Here is a 19,521-nt window from a genome sequence, read left to right on the forward strand (position 1 = left end):
TTGTGAGTGACTAACTAATATATAGTTATTATGTTGTTTTATCTGATTCAAAATATTGAAGAGCAACTACTGAGACAAAAGAGGATTCAAAGGCAGGCTTCGATATCTAATAGTTGTGAAATCTTAAGAGACCATTTTAAGCCCAGAGCTTTAGTTTTTCCCACTGTAAAATGGGGATGATGACACAAAGCTTTCATAAGTGTTGGAAAGGCAAACATTTCGTCTTTCCCAGTGTGCAACTAACAGGGGTTCAGTCATCAACAGTTGTTACTCTGTAAGACCATATGCTGACTGAGTGCAGAGGTCATTTCAATATTATCATTTGTCCCAGGCATACTATATGCCTATGGTAAACATTTATTATTCAAATTAATGAATAATGTTCCAGACTTGTACAAGATAAAGATAAAGAGGGAAGAACTCTTCATGAGTGACTTATAAAATAATGACCTTTTAATACAATAGTCTTTTAAAAAAAATTTTTTACTTATTTATTTCAGAGAAAGAGAGAGAGAGAGAGAGAACAAGTGAGAACAAGCCAGGGGGACAGGCACAGGGAGAGGGAGAAGCAGACTCCCCACTGAACAGGGAGCCCAACACAGGGTTCAATCCCAGGACCCTGAGACTACCATGACCTGAGCCAAAGGCAGGTGCTTAACTTAATGAGCCACTCATTGTCCCAATACAGTAGTCTCATACAAGATCATGCAAAGAATGGTTAGATCAGGGAAGTATGAACAAAATAGGCTGGGTTGCACTTATCTCTGAGCATAGACCGATTCCGCACAATAATAATGCCTTTCACATTTTATTTATTTTGTGAAAGTTTATTGAACACCTGCAATGTGGTGGTAAAATATACTTTGGTGGACATATTTTAACCTCACAAATGTGTCACTATTTGTGTGTCTTGCTGGAAATCTAATGACTGGACAAAAGTCAGGTTGACTATTTATATAAGGCAGTGTCAGCAGATCTGGAGGAAATGAATGTATTTTTTTCTGCCCTGGAAATATCTTCAAAACAAGATGCTGATTTGTTTTCCTGGGATAATTTCACTCACTGTACTCAGTCTTAAGTCTGATCTCCTGTTGCCTCACTTACCTGGCAAATTGAAATTAAAGATCCATTTTATAACCCACCCTTTCCACAAGGACTGCCACCATCATGTGATTCCATTTTCGCAATGAAAGCACAAGAGCTATGTGTAATTCTACCAGGAAACAGAGAGTCATGGCTAACCACACTCTTCTCTGGGGAGTCTGCTACACTTCTGGTAAACGCTGTTCTACTACCACTCTGGTGCAGCTGAGGGCCACCATTTAACACTGTTCATTGTAACTGGGCACACATTGAAATCCTGCAGTAATTAGATTAAGGCAACTCCAGACTAGACTTGCCTTGGGCTCCATAAGTCAATGGGAAATCTGCCAGAGCCTCTGGCTGGCACAGTGTAAAATAGGGTCATAAAGCTTCCCAGACCAATGTCTTTCAAAGGAGGCAATTTTTTTCTTTACAGTTTTATAGGCCTCTTGGGTGTCTTGGTAGGGCATAATTCTCTGACTACTTATAATGGAAATATTTCATGCTGGATAAAGAGAGTGAATTTAATTGGGGAGAAAACATTACACAGGTGGCTTCCCTGCATACGTCCCAGGAGACGGTAACAAGTGGATTTAATACTCACTACCTCACTGGTACTTTAACAATGCAATAAGGTAAAATGATTCAGACTCTGAAATAGGCCACAAGTTAAGCTTTTTCCATATGACCCAGGAATGAGGCAAATATGTTTGTCTAATGAGGGCGACATGTGTTTTAGAAACAGCCTGTCAGAGAATGAGGAGGGAGAAAGTTTGGAAGAGAAATTTTTTGTGGGGGCAGACTGTAGAAGCCAGTTGAGGGTTAGGAATACAAGGGAGAAGAAGAAGAGCAGGACCAAGAAGGCAGCAGAGGAGGCTCGTGAACTTTTCCTCACATGGGTGCACCAAATGTGCTGTTACAGGCAGAAAAATATCCCTCTGGGAGAAATGCGGACTAGTTGAATGACTTCTATATATCAGGTAAATGAGAAAACACCCACGTTGAAATGGGTAGGAAAAGCTGAGACACACTTAAACCATAAACCCCACCACAGCACACCGACTTATAGCTGTGAAAGAAACCCCAGCCTCCAGCTTCCCCATAAGGAGTTTTACTCCTGCACATCCAGTGCCCAAACTTTAAAGGCTTCCACCCAGGGGACAGACTTCCAAAATACCTAGCTCAGAGAGTAAACGGAGCTTGTGCCCAAGAGGCCACTGGACTCTCACAAAGAAGCTGTTCTTTATGGGCACATGTGTGAGCATTCATCATGGCATCTTCCCAGGGCTCAGCATGGAGGAAGCAGGCAAAAATGTGAAATGCCCATCTCCCAGTCTTTCTCTGCAAGGAGTTTGACTGGATACTTAACATGCTACTGCCTGAGGGTTCAGCTTCTAACGAGCATGTATCTAGGGGCTAGCTGTGATCTTCCTCAGAGCCTGGGAGAGCTGGTGGGCATTCCCCCTTCTCCCTCTGACTCACTCAAATGATGAAAACAAGCTGCCAGCACCTCTTCAGAGGAACATGTACATGCATTTGGCACCCCAGCTTTTGTGGTCCCACCTGAATGACAGGTACCAGACTGCCAGACTGTGATAGCCAATCGGTCTTGCACACAGAACTGTAGCAAACAAAAAAGCAGTTTTAAATGGACAAACAGATGGGCACTCATGATGGCTATCCTCCTCCTCCATACTCCTCCCCCCACCAGCTCATTGTTGAGGCAAAAAACATCCATCTCCCAGTCTTCACAGGAGGGGATTTGACTGCATACTTTATGAGTTCCTGCCTGAGGGTTCAGCTTGTAATTAGCACACATAAATACTGACTGTGACCTTCTCCAGACCCAAAAGATACAGTAGGCATTCCCCAACCTTCTCCCTCTGGCTTGTTCCAACAATAAAAACAAGTTGCCAACATCTCCTTGGAAGGAGTTTATAGACACATTTAGTACCCCAACTTTTACAGCTGCCACCCAGGGGATCACCCTTCCCCCTTAAGCACCTCATTCTGATAGCCAATGGGGCTTGCATTCATTCATGGGAAAATAGCAACAAAGAAGTGGTTTTTAAATGGGTATAGGAGAGCCTCCCCATTGCTCTCCTCCTGGACTCAGTGCAGAGGAAGTAGGTAAAATCACGCCTCTTCTAGTTTCTCCCTGGAAGGGACTTAACAACATACTTTCCCAGCCGTTACCTAAACATCTGGTTTCTAATCAGTCTGCATCTAGGTGTGGACTGCAATCTTCCCTTTGGGAGGTAGATCGGTCTGGGACAGCTTTCAGTTACTGGGAGCCACTAAGAACAAATATGGTGGCATAGACAATTACATATATTTGAGAGACAACCAGGAGCTTGGGCCATGCTGATTGAGAAGGTTCATTTCCTGTACAGGACCAGTATGTAAACATGGGGAGCGGTTGTTGTTTTATCTAATGTGCAGAAATCAATACAGAGAGTCAAGAGAAATGAAGAAACAAGGGACCAATCAAAAGACCAAGATAAATCTCTGAAAACTGATCTTAATCTCTAAATCTCTAAAAACTGATCTTAATGAAATGGAGAGAAGTGATTTAGCAAAAAAAAGTTCAAAATAATAGTCATAGAAATGCTTACCAAGGTCAAAAGAACACTGTATGATAAAATGAAAATTTCACCAAAGATAAAATATCAAAAATACCAAAGAAATCATAGAGCTAAAGAATACAATAATGGAACTGAAAAATTCAGTTGAGGGAGTCAAAAGCAGACTGGATCAAGTGATTAGAGCCTCAGCAAACTAAAAAAGGGGCAGTGAAACTCATTAGAGGAGCAAAAAAGAAAAAAAGAATAAAAAACAGTAAAGATAGCTTAGCAGACTTAGGATCATCATTAAGTTGATTTATATGTGTATTGAAGGGGTCTCAGCAAGGAGACAGAGAAAGAGGGAAAAACCTCATACAAAAAAATAATGACTGAAAACTTTTCTAACCTGAGGAAAGAAACAGACATCCAGAACTAAAAAGCACAGAAAGTACAAAATAAAATGACTAAGTAAATCTACACAGAGATATATGAAAATTAATTGTAAAAGGAGAGAATCTTGAAAACAGTAAGACAAAAGCTACTTAAGTACAAGGAAATTCCCATAAGATTATAAGTAGACTTTTCAGCAAACATTTTGTAAGCTAGAGGGGACTATCATGATATATTCACAATGTTGGGAGAAAAGACTCTACCTATCAAGAATATTTTACCCAGCAAAGTGGTGATTCAGAATTTAAGGAGAGATGGTGAGTTTCCTAGATGAACAAAAGCCAAAGGAGTTCATCACCACCACCATCTTACAAGAAATTTTAAAGAGAATTCTTTAAGCCTAAACAAAAGGATGCTGATTAGTAACATGACAACATATGTAAGTATAAAACTCTCTGGTAAAGGTAAAAATATAGTTAAATTCAGAATATTCTGATATTGTAATGATGATAGGTAAATCACTTACAATTCTAGTATAAAGGTTAAAAAACAAAATGTCTAAAAATTAACTATAACTAAAATAATTTGTTAATGCATACACAGCATAAAAAGCCATTACTATTAAATTGGGGGGTATATTAATGTAGAACTTTTGTATTTATTTAAAGTTAAGTTGTTAACAGCTTAAAATAGACTGTTACAACTCTAAGATGCTTATGTAAGTTTCATAGTAACTACAAAGCATAAACTTTTCCTTTTTATCGTAGAGGCACAAAAGATAAAAAGAAAGCATACTGCTACAAAAAATTATCAGATCACTGAAGAGAGTAAAAAAGGAATAAAGGAAAAAAGACACTACCTCAGTAAATAATTAACAAAATGGCAATAGTTAAGTCCATACCTGTCAATAATTATTTGAAATGCAAATAGACCAAATTCTTTAATCAAAAGAATTTCAGGGCGCCTGGGTGGCTCAGTGGGTTAAGCCCCTGCCTTCGGCTCAGGTCATGATCTCAGGGGTCCTAGGATCGAGTCCCTCGTCAGGCTCTTTGCTCGGTGAGGAGCCTGCTTTCCTATCTCTCTCTCTCTCTCTGCCTACTTGTGATCTCTCTCTGTCAAATAAATAAATAAATAAAATCTTAAAAAAAAGAATTTCAGTGGCTAGGTGAATAAAAAAAATAGGACACAAATACATTTACCTCTAAGAGTCTCATTACAGCTTTAAGGACACACATAGATAGTGAAATGATAGAAAAAAAGTGTCCCAAGCAAATGGAAACCAAAAAAAAAAAATATGGATAGCTATACTTATATCTGAGAAAATAAAACTGAAACCAAAAACGGTAACAGAGACAAAGAAGGGCAGTATGTAATCATAAAGCGGTCAATGCATAGAGAATATAACTGTTGTAAATATTTTGGTGTCCAGCATTGGAACACTAAATATATGACACAAATATTACAGTCCTGAAGGGAGAAATAGATAATAATGTAAAAATAGTAAGGGGTTTGATATCCCACTTTCAAAAATGAATAGATCATCCAGATAGAAACTCAAAAAGAAAATAATGGACTTAAGCTACACTTTAAGTGAGCTAAACCTCAGGGACATATATAGAACATATTTCATCCAACAGTGACAGAATACATGCTTTTTTCCAGCACACTTGGTACATTCTCCAGGAGAGATTATGTTTATTGTGAGGCCACAATAAAATCTTAACAAATTTAAGAAGACAAATTATATCAAACTAGACCACATTGGTATCAAACTAGAGATCAATTATAAAAAAAAACACTAGAAACATCACAAGTATGTGCAGAGTAAACAACATGCTCCCAAACAACAAATGGGTTAAAGATGAAATAAAAAGGGATGGAAAGAGATCGGAGGAGTCAAGATGGCGGAGAAGTAGCAAGCTGAGACTGCTTCAGCTAGCCGGAGATCAGCTAGATAGCTTATCTAAATATTGCAAACACCTGAAAATCCATCGGCAGATCGAAGAGAAGAAGAACAGCAATTCTGGAAACAGAAAAACAACCACTTTCTGAAAGGTAGGACCGGCGGAGAAGTGAATCCAAAGCGACGGGAAGATAGACCCCGGGGGGAGGGGCCGGCTCCCGGCAAGCGGCGGAGCAACCGCGCACAAAATCAGGACTTTTAAAAGTCTGTTCCGCTGAGGGACATCGCTCCAGAGGCTAAACCGGGGCGAAGCCCACGCGGGGTCAGCGTGGCCTCAGGTCCCGCAGGGTCACAGAAGGATCGGGGGTGTCTGAGTGTCGCAGAGCTTGCGGCTATTGGAACGGGAAAGCCGGCTACAGAGACAGAGCCGACAGTAAGCTCGCAGCTCCGTGTTACCTTGAACCGGTCGCAGGCTCGGTGAGCTCGGAGCGCGGCCGGAGGTCAGGCAGACAGGAGTAACTGGGCGCTGTTCTCTGAGGGCGCACTGAGGAGTGGGGCCCTGGGCTCTCGGCTCCTCCGGGCCGGAGACCAGGAGGCCGCCATTTGTATTCCCGTCCTCTGGAACTCTACGGAAAGCGCTCAGGGAACAAAAGCTCCTGAAAGCAAACCCGAGCGGATTACTCACCCCGGCCCCGGGTAAGGGCGGTGTAATTCCGCCTGGGGCAAAGACACTTGAGAATCACTACAACAGGCCCCTCCCCCAGAAGATCAACAAGAAATCCAGCCGAGACCAAGTTCACCTACCAAGGAGTGCGGTTTCAATACCAAGGAGAGCAGCAGAATTCCAGAGGAGGAGAAAGCCAAGCACGGAACTCATGGCTTTTTTCCTGTGATTTTTTTTAGTCTTGCAGTTAATTTAATTTTTTCTTTTTCATTTTTTTTTTTTCTCGCCTTCGGGTAAAATTTTTTTTTTTAACTGTTACCTTTTTCTTTTTTAACGATTTTTTTACTAGTTTATCTAATATATATATATATATTTTTTACATTTTTCTTAGGTGTTTTCTTTCTTTAAAAATATTCTTTTTTTTTTTTTTTCTTTTTTCTTTCTTCCTTTTTGAACCTCTTTTTATCCCCTTTCTCCCCACTCACGATTTTGGATCTCTTCTAATTTGGTTAAAGCATATTTTCCTGGGGTTGTTGCCACCCTTTTAGTATTTTACTTGCCCCTTCATTTACTCTTATCTGGACAAAATGACAAGACGGAAAAATTCAACACGAAAAAAAGAACAAGAGGCAGTACCGAAGGCTAGGGACCTAATCAATACAGACATCGGTAATATGTCAGATCTAGAGTTCAGAATGACAATTCTCAAGGTTCTAGCCGGGCTCGAAAAACGCATGGAAGATATGAGAGAAACCCTCTCGAGAGATATAAAAGCCCTTTCTGGAGAAATAAAAGAACTAAAATCTAACCAAGGTGAAATCAAAAAAGCTATTAATGAGGTGCAATCAAAAATGGAGGCTCTAACTGCTAGGATAAATGAGGCAGAAGAAAGAATTAGTGATATAGAAGACCAAATGACAGAGAATAAAGAAGCTGAGCAAAAGAGGGACAAACAGCTACTGGACCACGAGGGGAGAATTCGAGAGATAAGTGACACCATAAGACGAAACAACATTAGAATAATTGGGATTCCAGAAGAAGAAGAAAGTGAGAGGGGAGCAGAAGGTATACTGGAGAGAATTATTGGGGAGAATTTCCCCAATATGGCAAAGGGAACGAGCATCAAAATTCAGGAGGTTCAGAGAATGCCCCTCAAAATCAATAAGAATAGGCCCACACCCCGTCACCTAATAGTAAAATTTACAAGTCTCAATGACAAAGAGAAAATCCTGAAAGCAGCCCGGGAAAAGAAGTCTGTAACATACAATGGTAAAAATATTAGATTGGCAGCTGACTTATCCACAGAGACCTGGCAGGCCAGAAAGAGCTGGCATGATATTTTCAGAGCACTAAACGAGAAAAACATGCAGCCAAGAATACTATATCCAGCTAGGCTATCATTGAAAATAGAAGGAGAGATTAAAAGCTTCCAGGACAAACAACAACTGAAAGAATTTGCAAATACCAAACCAGCTCTACAGGAAATATTGAAAGGGGTCCTCTAAGCAAAGAGAGAGCCTACAAGTGGTAGATCAGAAAGGAACAGAGACCATATACAGTAACAGTCACCTTACAGGCAATACAATGGCACTAAATTCATATCTCTCAATAGTTACCCTGAATGTGAATGGGCTAAATGCCCCTGTCAAAAGACACAGGCTATCAGAATGGATAAAAAAACAAAACCCATCTATATGTTGCCTCCAAGAAACACATTTTAAGCCCGAAGACACCTCCAGATTTAAAGTGAGGGGGTGGAAAAGAATTTACCATGCTAATGGACATCAGAAGAAAGCAGGAGTGGCAATCCTTATATCAGATCAATTAGATTTTAAGCCAAAGACTATAATAAGAGATGAGGAAGGACACTATATCATACTCAAAGGGTCTGTCCAACAAGAAGATTTAACAATTTTAAATATCTATGCCCCCAATGTGGGAGCAGCCAACTATATAAACCAATTAATAACAAAATCAAAGAAACACATCAACAACAACACAATAATAGTAGGGGACTTTAACACTCCCCTCACTGAAATGGACAGGTCATCCAAGCAAAAGATCAGCAAGGAAATAAAGGCCTTAAATGACACACTGGACCAGATGGACATCACAGATATATTCAGAATATTTCATCCCAAAGCAACAGAATACACATTCTTCTTTAGTGCACATGGAACATTCTCCAGAATAGATCACATCCTCGGTCCTAAATCAGGACTCAACCGGTATCAAAAGATTGGGATCATTCCCTGCATATTTTCAGACCACAATGCTCTAAAGCTAGAACTCAACCACAAAAGGAAGTTTGGAAAGAACCCAAATACATGGAGACTAAACAGTATCCTTCTAAAGAATGAATGGGTCAACCGGGAAATTAAAGAAGAATTGAAAAAAATCATGGAAACAAATGATAATGAAAATACAACGGTTCAAAATCTGTGGGACACAACAAAGGCAGTCCTGAGAGGAAAATATATAGCGGTACAAGCCTTTCTCAAGAAACAAGAAAGGTCTCAGGTACACAACCTAACCCTACACCTAAAGGAGCTGGAGAAAGAACAAGAAAGAAACCCTAAGCCCAGCAGGAGAAGAGAAATCATAAAGATCAGAGCAGAAATCAATGAAATAGAAACCAAAAAAACAATAGAACAAATCAACGAAACTAGGAGCTGGTTCTTTGAAAGAATTAATAAAATTGATAAACCCCTGGCCCGACTTATCAAAAAGAAAAGAGAAAGGACCCAAATAAATAAAATCATGAATGAAAGAGGAGAGATCACAACTAACACCAAAGAAATACAAACTATTATAAGAACATACTATGAGCAACTCTATGGCAATAAATTTGACAATCTAGAAGAAATGGATGCATTCCTAGAAACATATAAACTACCACAACTGAACCAGGAAGAAATAGAAAGCCTGAACAGACCCATAACCAGTAAGGAGATTGAAACAGTCATTAAAAATCTCCAAACAAACAAAAGCCCAGGGCCAGACGGCTTCCCGGGGGAATTCTACCAAACATTTAAAGAAGAACTAATTCCTATTCTCCTGAAACTGTTCCAAAAAATAGAAATGGAAGGAAAACTTCCAAACTCATTTTATGAAGCCAGCATCACCTTGATCCCAAAACCAGACAAGGATCCCACCAAAAAAGAGAGCTATAGACCGATATCCTTGATGAACACAGATGCGAAAATACTCAACAAAATACTAGCCAATAGGATTCAACAGTACATTAAAAAGATTATTCACCACGACCAAGTGGGATTTATTCCAGGGCTGCAAGGTTAGTTCAACATCCGCAAATCAGTCAATGTGATACAACACATCAATAAAAGAAAGAACAAGAACCATATGATACTCTCAATAGATGCTGAAAAAGCATTTGACAAAGTACAACATCCCTTCCTGATCAAAACTCTTCAAAGTGTAGGGATAGAGGGCACATACCTCAATATCATCAAAGCCATCTATGAAAAACCCACCGCAAATATCATTCTCAATGGAGAAAAACTGAAAGCTTTTCCGCTAAGGTCAGGAACACGGCAGGGATGTCCATTATCACCACTGCTATTCAACATCGTACTAGAGGTCCTAGCCTCAGCAATCAGACAACAAAAGGAAATTAAAGGCATCCAAATCGGCAAAGAAGAAGTCAAATTATCACTCTTCGCAGATGATACGATACTATATGTGGAAAACCCAAAAGACTCCACTCCAAAACTGCTAGAACTTATACAGGAATTCAGTAAAGTGTCAGGATATAAAATCAATGCACAGAAATCAGTTGCATTTCTATACACCAACAGCAAGACAGAAGAAAGAGATATTAAGGAGTCAATCCCTTTTACAATTGCATCCAAAACCATAAGATACCTAGGAATAAACCTAACCAAAGAGACACAGAATCTATACTCAGAAAACTATAAAGTACTCATGAAAGAAATTGAGGAAGACACAAAGAAATGGAAAAATGTTCCATGCTCCTGGATTGGAAGAATAAATATTGTGAAAATGTCTATGCTACCTAAAGCAATCTACACATTTAATGCAATTCCTATCAAAGTACCATCCATCTTTTTCAAAGAAATGGAACAAATAATTCTAAAATTTATATGGAACCAGAAAAGACCTCGAATAGCCAAAGGGATATTGAAAAAGAAAGCCAACGTTGGTGGCATCACAATTCCGGAGTTCAAGCTCTATTACAAAGCTGTCATCATCAAGACAGCATGGTACTGGCACAAAAACAGACACATAGATCAATGGAACAGAATAGAGAGCCCAGAAATAGACCCTCAAATCTATGGTCAACTAATCTTCGACAAAGCAGGAAAGAATGTCCAATGGAAAAAAGACAGCCTTTTCAATAAATGGTGCTGGGAAAATTGGACAGCCACATGCAGAAAAATGAAATTGGACCATTTCCTTACACCACACACAAAAATAGACTCAAAATGGATGAAGGATCTCAATGTACGAAAGGAATCCATCAAAATCCTTGAGGAGAACACGGGCAGCAACCTCTTCGACCTCTGCCGCAGCAACATCTTCCTAGGAACAACGCAAAAGGCAAGGGAAGCAAGGGAAAAAATGAACTATTGGGATTTCATCAAGATCAAAATCTTTTGCACAGCAAAGGAAACAGTTAACAAAATCAAAAGACAACTGACAGAATGGGAGAAGATATTTGCAAACGACACATCAGATAAAGGACTAGTGTCCAGAATCTATAAAGAACTTAGCAAACTCAACACCCAAAGAACAAATAATCCAATCAAGAAATGGGCAGAGGACATGAACAGACATTTCTGCAAAGAAGACATCCAGATGGCCAACAGACACATGAAAAAGTGCTCCATATCACTCGGCATCAGGGAAATACAAATCAAAACCACAATGAGATATCACCTCACACCAGTCAGAATGGCTAAAATCAACAAGTCAGGAAATGACAGATGCTGGCGAGGATGCGGAGAAAGGGGAACCCTCCTCCACTGTTGGTGGGAATGCAAGCTGGTGCAGCCACTCTGGAAAACAGCATGGAGGTTCCTCAAAATGTTGAAAATAGAACTGCCCTATGACCCAGCAATTGCACTATTGGGTATTTACCCTAAAGATACAAATGTAGTGATCCAAAGGGACACATGCACCCGAATGTTTATAGCAGCAATGTCCACAATAGCCAAACTATGGAAAGAACCTAGATGTCCATCAACAGATGAATGGATCAAGAAGATGTGGTATATATACACAATGGAATACTATGCAGCCATCAAAAGAAATGAAATCTTGCCATTTGCAACAACATGGATGGAACTAGAGCGTATCATGCTTAGCGAAATAAGTCAAGCAGAGAAAGACAACTATCATATGATCTCCCTGATATGAGGAAGTGGTGATGCAACATGGAGGCTTAAGTGGGTAGAAGAAGAATAAATGAAACAAGATGGGATTGGGAGGGAGACAAACCATAAGTGACTCTTAATCTCACGAAACAAACTGAGGGTTGCCGGGGGGAGGGGGTTTGGGAGAAGGGGGTGGGATTATGGACATTGGGGAGGGTATGTGATTTGGTGAGTGCTGTGAAGTGTGTAAACCTGGTGATTCACAGACCTGTACCCCTGGGGATAAAAATATATGTTTATAAAAAATAAAAAATTAAAAAAAAAAAAAAGGGATGGAAAGAAAAATTATGAGATAAATGAAAATGGAAATACAATAACCCAAAACTTATGGGATGTGACAAAAGCAGTTCTAAGAGGGAATTTCATAACCATAAATGTCTACATTATGAAAAATGAAAGCTCTCAAACAACCAAACTTAATATCTAGAGGAAGTAGAAAAAAAACAGAGCAAATGAAGTCCAAAGTTAGTAGAAGGAAGGAAATAAATCAGAGTGGAAATAAATAATATAGAAATTTAGAAATTAGTAGAAAAGATAAATAAAGCTAAGAGCTGGTTTTTTGAAGACATAAACAAAATTAACAAATCTTTAGCTAGACTGAGAAGAGAGAAGGCTCAGGTAAATAAAATAAAAAATGAAAGAAGAACCATGGTAATTGATGCCACAGAAAGACTAAGAATGATAAGAAACTACTGTGAACAATTATATACCAACCAATTAGATAACCTAGAGAAATGGGTGAGATTCTAGACCCAGACAACCTGTCAAGACTGAATCACAAAGAAAGAGAAAACCTTAGTAGGTCAATTTCTTATAGAGATGAATTAGTAATCAAAACCTCCCAACAAACAGAAGTCCAGGACCAGATGGCTTTGTTAGTGGATTCTGCCAAAACTTTAAAGGAGAATAAAAACCAATTCTTTTCCAACTCTTCCAAAAAATTGAAGAAGAGAGGCACTTCCAAGCCCATTTCGCAATGCCATCATTACCCTATCAAAGCCAGATAAGGACATTAAAATGAAAAAATTACAGCCCAATACCCTTGATGAACATGTATACCAAAACCCTCAATAAATATTGGCTAACCAAATTCAAAAGTAAGTAAAAAGAATCATATATCTTAATCAAATGAGACTTATTTTAGGGATCCAAGGGTAGTTGAGCATCTGCGACTCAATCAATGGGATACACCACATTAACCAAATGAACGATAGAAATCACATCACTATTGCAATAGATGCAGAAGAAGCATTTGACAATATTCAACATCTTTTCATGATAAAAACTCTCAAAAAATTGAGCATATTAGAAATGCTTCCTGACCACAGTGGTATCAAATTAGAAGTCAGTTATAGGAAGGGAACTGGAAAAATCACAAATATGTGGAGATTAAGCAACATGATCCCAAATAGCAAATGGGTCAAAGAAACATAAAAAGGCCATATATGACAAACCTATTGCTAATGTCGTACTCCATGATAAAATACTAAAAGCATTTCTCTAAGAACAGAAACAAGAAAAAGAGGTCCACTCTCACCACTTTTATTCAATATAGTACTGGAAGTTCTCACCAGAGCAATTAGTGGGGAAAAAAGGAAATAAAAAGGATCCAAATCTGAAAAGAGAAAAAAATTGTCTCTGTTGCAGATAACATATTATATGGAAAAAAACTTCTAAAGACTCCACCCCAAAACTGTTAAAACTAAAAAATTCAGTAAAGTTGTGGATGCAAAATCAATATGCAAAAAAAAAAAAAAAAAGTTCCATTTTATATACTAAAAATTAACTGTCCAAAGGAGATATTAAGAAAAAATATCTCATTTTCAATAGCATGAAAAATAATAAAATACTTGAATAAATTTCACCAAGGTGGTGAAAGATCTGTACTCTGAAAACTACAGAACATCAATGAAAGAAACAAATGGAAAGATATTCCATTTTCATGGATTAGAAGAATTAATATTCTTGACATGTTCATGCTACCCAAAATAATCCACAGATTCAATGTAATTTATCAAAATTCCAGTGGTATTTTTCACAGAAAAAAAATCCTAAAATTCATACATAATCACAAAAGACTCCAAATAGCTAAAGCAATTTTGAGAAAGAAGAACAAAGCTGGAGGCATTATACTTCCTGATTTCAAACTATATTACAAAGTATGATAATTAACACAATATGGTACTAGCATAAACAGAGACACGTAGATCAATAGAATAGAATAGAGAGCCCAGAAATAAATCCTTGCATATCTATTCAATTAATTTTCAGCAACAGTGCCAAGAATGCACTGTGAACAAAAGATAGTCTCTTCAATAAATGTTGTCAGGAAAACAGGGTATTTACATGCAAAAGAATGATACTGAACTCCTATTTTATAGCACTGACAAAAATTAACTGAATTAAAGACTTAAGCATAAGACCTGATATCATGAGACTCCAGCAGAAAACTGGGAAGAAGTTCCTTGACTTTAGTTGTGACAATGTTTTTTTTGTCTGTTTGTTTTGTTTGTTTTTTTGTTTTGTTTTGTTTTTTTAGATTTGACACCAAAAGCAAAGGCAAAAAAAGAAACAAACAAGAAAACAAGGGGGGCTACATCAAACTAAAAAGCTCCCATACAACAAAGAAAACCTTCAAAAAATAAAAAGGCAACCTATAGGTTAGGACAAAATACTTGCAAACCACATATCCAACAGAGAGTTAATATTCAAAATGTACAAGGAATTCATATAGTTCAGCAGTAAGGTAACCAAATAACCCAATTTTAAAAATGGGCAAAAGAACTGAAGAGACATTTTTTCAGAAGACTACAAATGGCTCATGGGCACATGAAAAGTCTCAGTTGGGCACCTGGGTGGCTCAGTGGGTTAAGCCGCTGCCTTCGGCTCAGGTCATGATCTCAGGGTCCTGGGATCGAGTCCCACATCGGCCTCTCTGCTCAGCAGGGGGCCTGCTTCCCTTCCTCTCTCTCTGCCTACTTCTCTGCCTACTTGTAATTTCTGTCTGTCAAATAAATAAATAAAATCTTTTTTAAAAAAGTGCTAAGTATCACAAATCATCAGAGAAATGCAAATCAAAACTTCAGTGAGATGTAACCTCACACCTGCCAGGATATCTATTATCTAAAAGACAAGAAATAACAACTGCTGGCAAGGATATAGAGAAAAGGGTATCTTTTGACATGGTTGGTAGGAATGTAAACTGGTTAGCCACTAAAGAAAACAGTAGGGAAGTTTTTCAAGAAATTAAAAATAGAGCTATTATATGTTATAACAATCTCATTTCTGGGTATATATCCAAAGGAAAGGAGATCATTGCTCAAAGACAAATCTATACTCCCATGTTGATTGCAACATTATTAACAATAATCGTCATGTGGAAATACTTAAGTATCTATCAACAGATGAATGAATAAAAATTGTGGTCATCTATCTATCATCTATCTATCTACCTATCTATCTATCTAATGGGATATTATTTAGCCTTATAAATGAAGAAAATACTAAATGTGAGACCCAAAATCATAAAAATCCTCAAAGAGAGCACAGGTTGTAATGTTTCTGACATTGACTATAACACCATTTTTGTAGATATGTCTCCTGAGGCAAAGGAAATAACAGCAAAAATAAACGATTGAGACTACATCAAAATAAAAAGCTTCTGCACAGCAAAGGAAACAATCACCAAAACTAAACAACAATCTAATGAATGGGAGAAGATATTTGCAAATGACATATCCAATAATGGGTTAGCATCCAAAATATACAAAAATATATTAAAAATATATAAAAAATTCAACACATACACACACACACACAAATCCAATTTAAAAATGGGCAGAGGAAATGAGCAGATATTTCTCTGAAGAAGACATCCAGATGGCTAACAGACACACGACAAGATACTCAACCTCACTCATCATCAGGGAAATGCAGATCAAAACTCCAATGAGATATCACTTCACACATGTCAGAATGTTTAAAATCAAAACCACAAGAAGCAACAAGTGTTGGTGAGGATGTGGACCAAAAGGCACTCATGCACTGTTGGTGGGAATGCAAACTGGGGCAGCCATTGTGGAAAACAGTATGGAAGTCCCTCAGAAAGTTAAAAATAGAACTACCCTAAGATCCAGTAATTGCACTACTGGATATTTACCCCCCAAATTCAAAGAGATACTTGCATCTCTATATAGCAGCATTATTTACAATAGCTGAACTATGGAAGCAGCCCCAATGTCCATTGACAAATTGGATAAAGAATTGGATAAAGAATTGACAAATTCGATAAAGAATGTACACACACACACACACACACACACACACATATCTTCATGGTGGAATATTATTCAGCATAAAAAACAATGAAATCCAGGGCACCTGGTGGCTCAGTAGGTTGAGCTACCAACTTGATTTTGGCTCAGGTCATGATCTCAGGGTCTAGACATTGAACTCTGCCTCAGGCTCCATGCTCAGTGACGAGTCTGTTTGTCCCACACCTCACCCCACCTCCCTCCTCCCCCAGCTCTCTCACACACACTCCTTCTAAAATAAATACATATATAAAATCTTTAAAAAAAAAGAATGAAATCTTGCCATTTCCAATGACACGGATGGAGCTAGAGACGATAATGCTATGGAAATAAGGCAATCAAAGAAAAATACCATATGATTTCAGTCATATAAGGAATTTAAGAAATAAAACAAATAAGCAAAGGAGAAAAAAATAAAAGAGAGACAAAGCAAGAACCAGACTATTAATTATAGAGAACAAACCGATGGTTTCCAGAAGACGGGTGGGTGAGAGGATGAGTGAAATGGGTGATGGGGATTAGGGAGTGCCCTGGTCATGATGTGCACTGGGTGTTGTATGGAATTGTTGAATCACTCTATTACACACCTGAAACTAATATAACTGCTCGTTATACTGGAATTAAAATAAAATAATAGCATGAAATAAAATGAAAATAAATGAAGCTAGAATGCATTAGACCAGGTGAAATAAGCCAGAAAGAGAAAAACAAATACTGCATCATTTCACTTATATATGCAGGATCTAAAAAAAAAAAAAAAAAAAAGTTGAACCCATGGAAACAGAGAATAAAGTATTAGTTTCCCTGTACTGGATGGGAAAAATGGAGAGAGTCTAGTAAAAGGGTACAGGCTAGCTGTTGCCAGTATAAGATAAATAAGATCTGGAGATCTAATGGTGACTAGTTTTAATAACACTATAATGTGTAATTAGAATTTGCTAAGAGAATAGAACTTAAATGTTCTCATAAAAAAAAAAAAATAAAAGGTGGGACACCTGGGCAGCTCAGTGGGTTAAAGCCTCTGCCTTCGGCTCAGGTCATGATCCCAGGGTCCTGGGATCGAGCCCCGCATCAGGCTCTCTGCTCAGCAGGGAGCCTGCTTCCTCCTCTCTCTCTGCCTGCCTCCCTGCCTACTTGTGATCTTGTCTGTCAAATAAATAAATAAAATCTTTAAAAATAAATAAACAAATAGATAAAGGGTAAATATGTGAGGTGATAGGAGTGTTAAATTAACTCAGTAGTGGAAATCCCTTCACATTCCTAGTGTATATCAAGTCATTTGTGCACTATAAATATATTAAGATTTATTTGTCAATTATATCTCAGTAAAATTAACAGAATAGCAAAAGTACTAGTTAAAGACGTAGAAGAGGAAGAGAAGAAGTAAAAATAAAGATCATATTCTCATTTACATGGTGTGCTGTTTAAAGATGTCTTTATCGCTGTTGAGACAATCAATAAAAGCACAAGTATATTATTTGAAGCTACAAATGTCATCTCCAAGATACGGAAGTAGGGAACAAAAATAGATATGGGCAAGAGCAGCAATAGTGGTAAGCAAGTTAACTCTGAGTGTGATTTTTAAATCATGGGTATGTATTCTATTATAAAATTATTCAAATATCCTTTTGAAAATAAATAGTGGGGAAAAGGGAATAGAAGGGAGAGCCTGAAAGCAGAGAGAAGGTAAGAGAACACATTTCTGTCTTAGGAGAGCTCAGAGATCATTCTTCCAGGTGGGAAGCCAGGCTCAGCTTACCTTTTAAAATCTTTGTTTTTAAGTCATTCACTTATACACACTACTTAAAAGTTCTGTGAAAACGGGTGCTAAGTGATAATACATGTAATTACCTCGTTTTAGAAAGATTTTCTTCTGCAGATGAGGCTGGTCATGATAGAAGCGTACTTAGAAGCTTGCCCTTGGCTGCAAGAGATGAGGCTCCCCACTTAGGACAGAGGAAGGAAATGGGGCACCAGGAAGCCAGTGGACACTGCCAGCTGCCCAATACCGCCTCCACGGTATGTGACACTGCTAACACAAAACGGGAACAATGGATTAATCAGCATCATGAAGAGACTGGGAATATTTATTCCAAGCTTTGCCTCTTTGTCCAGATATTTTCCATCTTCAGTTATATCAGGGATCCGCAACTGCTCATTGACACTTTAATTCCTCTACTAACTGGGTTTAACAACCAGTTGTGTTCAGATAGAATTTAACACCACCAACAAAAACCCAAAGAACATCAAGTAACAATTTAATCAATATATGGAAGTAAGTTTTTCTGTGCAAAAGCAGTCGTGGAATGTTCTTCAGGACTTTCCTTGGGAATGAATCTCACATCCTGCACTTCTCCAGAAGGACATCCAGGCAGCAGCAGCCTCGGCCACCTACCCACCTCCTCCAACCCTTCCAACCTCACTGCACATCAGGAAGTTGACTTAGTAGCCAGAACTCTCATGGAGAGTAAGAGAAGCAGCCCTAAAATTTTTATCTTTGTCTTACTAGCCAGGATGAGAAGTCTTTCTGGAGCTTGGCTCCAAGACACATCTGCCACCTGCCTATATCCCTAAAAGACCTAAATTATTCCTCTGGTTTAAAGTGTATATATTTCTGGTGACCTTTGCAGAATGTATTTACCTTGAACAATTGTAATGTGAGTCAAGCTTCTAGTTTGGAAAACAAAAAGCCATTTATACTTTTGTTTTCTTTCCTTTTTTTTTTTTCCAGATTTTATTTATTTGAGAGAGAGAGAGAGAATACACATGGGGCAGGGGGTAGGGGCAGAGGAAGAAGCAGAAGAAGATGATCCCAGGGCCCTGAGATCATAACCTAAGTCAAAGTCAGACGCTTAAGACTGAGCCACCCAGCCTCCCCTTATTTACAGTTTTCTTGATGACTAGTAATGTAATACGGTCCTCTGTCCAGAAAAGGAATAGGTAAAAATCAAATTCTGTACCTTCTTGGCATCTATTAAAGGTAATTTGAGTGCCTGACTTCTCAGTTAACCAATCATCAAGGCTTCCTTTTTGCGGATGTTGTTTAAATGTATCTGCAAAAGATCCAACATTCTACATAGGTGTTAATTAAGTTTTCTGTTCTTCCCTGAACTGCGGGCACCAAGAGATATTGGTCAACAGTCCCTTTGCTTCAAAGTTCTTTTGGTTAATGAAACATCATCTTGAA

General features: G+C 38.3%; 1 long non-coding RNA gene across 2 annotated transcripts in view; it reads left to right on the forward strand.

Moving 5' to 3' along the window:
* The window catches only part of LOC131826810 (uncharacterized), a 43,378-nt gene extending 25,069 nt beyond the window's left edge, over window positions 1-18,309 (forward strand). For both annotated transcript variants that reach the window (XR_009351768.1, XR_009351769.1), the window contains exon 7: window positions 18,214-18,309. This is a non-coding gene — a long non-coding RNA (uncharacterized LOC131826810). The remainder of the gene's footprint in view (window positions 1-18,213) is intronic.
* The last annotated feature ends 1,212 nt before the right edge of the window (window positions 18,310-19,521 follow it).

Source organism: Mustela lutreola, chromosome 3 (genome assembly GCF_030435805.1).
Source record: "Mustela lutreola isolate mMusLut2 chromosome 3, mMusLut2.pri, whole genome shotgun sequence".
In the NCBI taxonomy this organism is placed as follows: Eukaryota; Metazoa; Chordata; class Mammalia; order Carnivora; family Mustelidae; genus Mustela; species Mustela lutreola.